Here is a 6,000-nt window from a genome sequence, read left to right as displayed (position 1 = left end):
TCTAATGTGACATTTACCAAAGCACTGAGAAATAGCGTTTATGCTCATCATACCACGTTTAACTTCCTTTGTCTGTGTGTTTTTAGAAGGCACAACTCTAAATGTTGCAGTCTATTATCCCACATTCCACCTCTCCCGATTTCCTGCTTGAAAATATCAGACAACAAATGCAGTCTGACCTCAGGCAGTCACCAGAAAATCATCCATGTGGAATATCGGAAGAAAACATCTTATGATTCAGTCTGCAGACATCACGCTGTCTGAAGTGTGTTACAACTGCACATTTACACACGAGGAAGCAGCTGTGCGTCTCATCGCCCTGGAAACAAATGTGACAACTATATCAGCATGGATTCACTATATGGTATCGCTCTGAACAAACACCACAGGGGTGCAACAAATGCGGTTAAAATTTTACGGTTTACGGTAATTTTACGGTCACAGAATTTCCACATATTTTTGAAAGGCAGCATGCATGGAGAACATGCAAATGTACAAGTGTGGAATAAAAAACATTTCATTTTAAAATGCTATTTTACAGGGTTTTTTCTTCTTTATTTTTTTTTTACAGTTTTTACGTTTTTTACAGTAAAGAAAAACAATGTTAGCGTTTATGATAATAAAAAAGGGCCATGAATTCATACCTACAGCCACTGAAAAAAATTCAAAATTCAAAAACTATGTATGTTCTTTCTAGGTATGTGTTTAGGTAAAATGATCATTTTTGTTTCATTCTGTGAACTACTAACAACATTTCTACCAAATTTTGAATAACAATGTCGTTTTTATTTGCATTTATCTTAAGAAACTGAAAACTGGAGAAACAGGTGAAAATAACAGAAAATATGCTGTGTATTTTTTCAGATCTCAAATACTGCAAAGAAAACAAGTTCAGATTCACTTTTAAGCAGCACAACAGTTTTATTTCTACATGTGTTTAGGAAAAGTTCAACAATTATTTTTTTAACATGATCACCTTGATTTTTCTCACAGTCTTTCACTTTGCCGTTGGATGACTTTATGTCACTCCTGAGGTTTGATTTGGTCGAAATTCAACAGACGCTGGACTGGAATGACCACAAGAGAGAATAGGGTGTTTTATTCTAATATATACAACAACAAAAAATGCATAGAAGAACAAAAAGCCCAGTTTTATCTGTTATGAATATTTGTCGATTGTCTCGTGTGGTCATCATCTCTGGCCATTCTCTGAGCTATTTTTTTCTTCATGCTCCAAATGCTTTCTGAAAAGCCGATGGTAACAATGCACCCTGTGAAAAGTGCTTTTCAACTGAATGTCCCTTGGGATGGAAAAAACATGTTTGATCATCAAACAAAGTGTGTGAGAAACACACAACCTTCATCTCTCGCTGTTCTCTATTCTATCAAATGTTTCAGTGTGTTTTTGGTGTGGCTGTAACCACAAGTCGTAACGTTGTGTTTGGTCACAAAGTGTCCCGGATGTGTTTGCACTGATGGGTGTGTGTTTTGTCTGCCATTAGTTTCACAAACAAGCGTGCATCCCTAGGCCATGCCCAACCTACACTATTTACACCAAAAAAACTCACCTGAAATGACTTTCATGCCCTTTCCCAATGCTGAAGTTCGGAGTTGATCAGACCTCCGTCACATATGGGAATACAGTGTTCAATGCGACTAATAATATGAATTTAGCGGAATAAACCACTCTTTGAAATGGAGATCCACTTACTTAGACATCACGTAAATGATAATTAGATAGGAGAACTTGATGTTTGAACAAACAATGGCTCTAAAAAATGTATGTAAGTCACATGTACAAATATCTGAATGTCATTGCGTTAGACAACATTAGAAATATCCAAGAACCAGTGTCAATGTGATACACTCCCCAAAAAATGGTGCTGCGCATTAAAAGTGGTTCTTTGCTTGTAATCATAGGGGAACCACTATTAGTGCTATGTAGCACCTCAGTCATCCAAAGAACCGCCGAAGAACCACTGAAACGAGCTTCCCCATGATTACGAGCAAAGAACCACTTTTACTGCTATATAGCACCATTTTTGTTTAGAGTGATGCTGTTATATACAGTAAGACCATGACATTTTGACATTATAAGTATGACGCAAATGTCTAAGCGACTGTATTTACAAGAAAAATAATTTTCAGGTAATTGTGCGATTGACTGTTTATTATCAAAGCATGAGATGTGGTGCAATAACGTACCTCCCAACACACGATCCCAGTCACGTTTATGCTTTTTGAAGTTTCTCTGAACTGTACGATCATCGTCCTCCGAGTGATTTATTACGGAAATGCCGCAGTAATTGATATGAAGCACAGCTCTGTTTTTTTTCTGGGTCTAACCATGTCAAACCAAGGTCAAGATCTCAATGCACTGAAATGATGGATTGCGCCAATTTACCGCTTTTCTCCATTTATAACCCGGGGAGAATAATAGATGTTTATGCAATCGTATAGCAGCGCGGTAAGTGTGATGCATTGACGCTTGTGTGGGGGGGACAGTACACATGAGGCCGTGAACAGGTGAAACTGGTAGACCTTGACATGCGCGGGAGAATCAATGATCGCCCGCTAACTTCCCAGCCCAAGATTTTTGGTTGCCAGAACGTTAGTCAAATGCTTTTTAAAGGTGTGCTTTTTGTTAGCCTGGAAAGTTATGTTCTTAATCTAAGAATGTCGTTTGATTTTTGTTATAAAAAACCTCTCTGCAACGTTCTGGGAACGTTTTTTTATGGTTGCAAAAACAACGTTTTGTATACGTATGTATATGGGAACTAAGTTTAGGTTTGATTATTCCGGGAATGTTATTTTATCACAACAACGTTGTTTTGTTTGCAAAAATTCCAACCAAATAAAAGACCAAAATGGAACCAAATAGCGATAAGGGAAGGTCTGTCTTTGCTTTAGGTTTACGTGCTACAGGCTCCTCCACGCAGAGGTCATTCACAACATCGACACAAGGGCATGTTATCACAGTCTGATCTGCTGGGCATTGTGTCCTGTCGCTGGTGATCAGATTGACCGTCATGTCATTTGGATGAAAGGACTCCACGACCTTATGTGTGTCTTCAAGCCCACTCCACTACATAGCCTACACAAATCCAATTGAAGAAGAGTCAAAATAATGAAGCATATTAAGTGAGGTATATTTTAATACAGTAGTACTGCAATAGCGTCATCTGCTGGAATAGAAAGAGATGTTAAGATAGAAATACTCGGTAACTTTATATCCATACTGAGGATTTTTGCTTGAGATTTTTTAAATGATCATACATTGTGATGCATAAGGATCATCTTACATTAAAAGGCAACATTTTAAAACGTCTTTCATATTAATACAAAAAGCTTCATTATTACTGTTACTTCTTATTTCTTTATAAACATTGTTATTTGCGCTATAGATTGAGACTATTTAAGCTGGTATTTATAAAGAGTCGTGCTGTGCCCATGGACTACATGAGCACAACATGAAGTTTAATTGAATTCCCACAGTGCACTAAATATACATGAGGAATGACCCAACCCAGTGCCTAGTGTGCTGATTATAGACTAAACGTTTACATCTGAGATCACCATCACACTAATAGCAGCTGTCTCTGTTGACATGGGTTACAAACAATACTGCACTTCACTATTCACCAATCCAAAGAAATCTTTGTGGTTAATATGCATATATGTTTGATGTTTTGTTTTTTTATTCCTTTGCATTACATTTATTTAATTTGAATTTGCACTTGATCTCAACATTGAGCGTAAATTTGACTGTTTTGTTACTAAATATACAATGTAAGTGAAAATTAAAGGTAAATTATCATGATTTTTAGAATCGAACATATTCAAATGTAAAAATTAACGTTAATATAGCGACGTTGCTTTTTATGTTTTGTTGTCATTTCTGTTAACATTTAATTTTCGTTATTGTTTCTTGCAGAGCCATTGAAAAACAGAGTTACGACACTCGCATAGACGTCCGTTGGAAGAATGGAATGCAGAAAGTAACTCGTGTCATGGAGTGACAAATAGGGAGCCAAAGAGATGACGTGTTTTTGTATGCCAACCCGAAAGTTAGCGGCGCACGGGTTCCCTCGATCGAAAGCCTATGCATTTTTCCCATAGACTTTTGGAAAATGGCAAAAAATATCCTCTGTGTTTAACAAAGGGTTATGACACTTGCACGTTTTGTTTATCAAGATAATGTTTACAAGTTGACACCACATTTGTTACTTTTGAAGCTGAAATACAATCTGCCGAACACAATGCTATAAACAGACTACACTTAAGGTCGCTCTAAATCAACGTCACCACCACCAAGCCTCCGACAACTCTTTCAATCTTTATTAAAAATGTGTTCCCTGGTGAGTAATTACTCCGTGAAGAGATTTGTGCCCATGTTGCATTATTTGTGAACTTTATATGCGCGATGACGTCTAACGTCCCCGCCAAAGGAAGTAGTCACTTTTAGCAACTTGTTAGCAACCGCCATTTTTAAGCACAATAAGGCTTTAAAAAATCACAAGCGGGTTATAATTGGTGTGTTTTATGTCATAGAACGTGAAAATATTTTGAGGTTTTGTTTACCAGACCTTATTTCGGGTGATTTACCAAAAACCCATTCAAAAAACCCATAGACATTGAAATGCGATGGAACCGGAAGTCCTAAAATGCTAACTCGCTTCCGGGTTTTGCATACACAAATACGTCATCTTTGAGCCTCCCTATAGACCCCTTTACGGCCGACGTCACCATTACATCACGGCGCTAACCGGAGTCAAAACGAAGGGAAAACTGGAGGCGTCCAATACAAACCAGCACAGATTCGGCAACATAAGGAGATTAAAATATCATCTTGTTGTGTTGTTTAGTGCCACAATCGACAGCATACAGTTTCCAATTTGATATTTTAACACATTCCTGCTGCAATTGCAAAACAAAAACATTGGTTCCTTCCGTTAAAGTTCACATTTTCACAGTCCCAGGCAGTACTGACCGTACACATTCAAATAAATTGGATTTTCTCCAGTCATTGTCAGAAAAACAAGCTAATCAAAACATCCTCGCTAGCGTTAGTAAAGCGTCCGGGGGAATCTTTCTGCCTCCACCTATGCTCCGCCCACAAAAACCCGTCACAGTGTTTACTCGCAAAAAAGGGGCCTATAGTTCCAAACACTGCACTGAAGCCCATTCATTTCAATGTCTCCCAAACACATTTGGTGAAATAACATGTTTATACATTTTAACGAGTTGGCGGACATATCTTGTATTCATTGATCTTTTATTCATATTACTCCCCAGACATGCTGCTGTAAATGTAGTCAACGTAGTATTCAGTGTACACAATGCGCTAATATATTTAGCAAAATTTATGCAAATATAGTTGTTGTCTGTCCCGCTAAAATCCATTCAAATAGGTTGACAGCACGCATTTGTTTGGAACTATTGAGCGCTCCATGAACCACGTGACCACACGGTTGCGAGATCGAGTGTCGTAACTCTGTTTTTCAACAACTACTAGAGTAAAACAAATAATGCAGAATACAGGTTATATGTGACGCGTGGTGCGTTTGCGCCACCTGCTGGACTGACCCGGACTGTGATGCTCTGGTCTCATCACACAACACACATTTCATATTGTACGTCATTTTCCAGGATTTCTCCTTGTTTATTATGAATCAAGTTTTCAATGGGCACAAAAAGGTGAGACTCTTTACAATTGATCAACGTCCACCACTCGACTTGAATAGATCATAAGATGATGTAAAAACTACATTGGCATATATAAGACACACACTTTTCTATATGTACTATCCACTGGACAGTCCCCTTCAGAGCGAACAAGACAAACACGGCCCAAAGACGTCATGAAGACATCTCGGTCTTAAATCCTTCGTCTTGCCGTCTGCTCCTCCGTCGCAAACGTACACATCACATGTCGTAAGCCAAGTCAAAATGCATAATTAGCAAATCATAAAAAACACTGTGTCTTCCCTCATTTGTTCA

Source organism: Triplophysa rosa, linkage group LG24 (genome assembly GCF_024868665.1).
Source record: "Triplophysa rosa linkage group LG24, Trosa_1v2, whole genome shotgun sequence".
NCBI lineage: Eukaryota > Metazoa > Chordata > Actinopteri > Cypriniformes > Nemacheilidae > Triplophysa > Triplophysa rosa.
Note: the sequence above shows the minus strand (reverse complement) of the source record.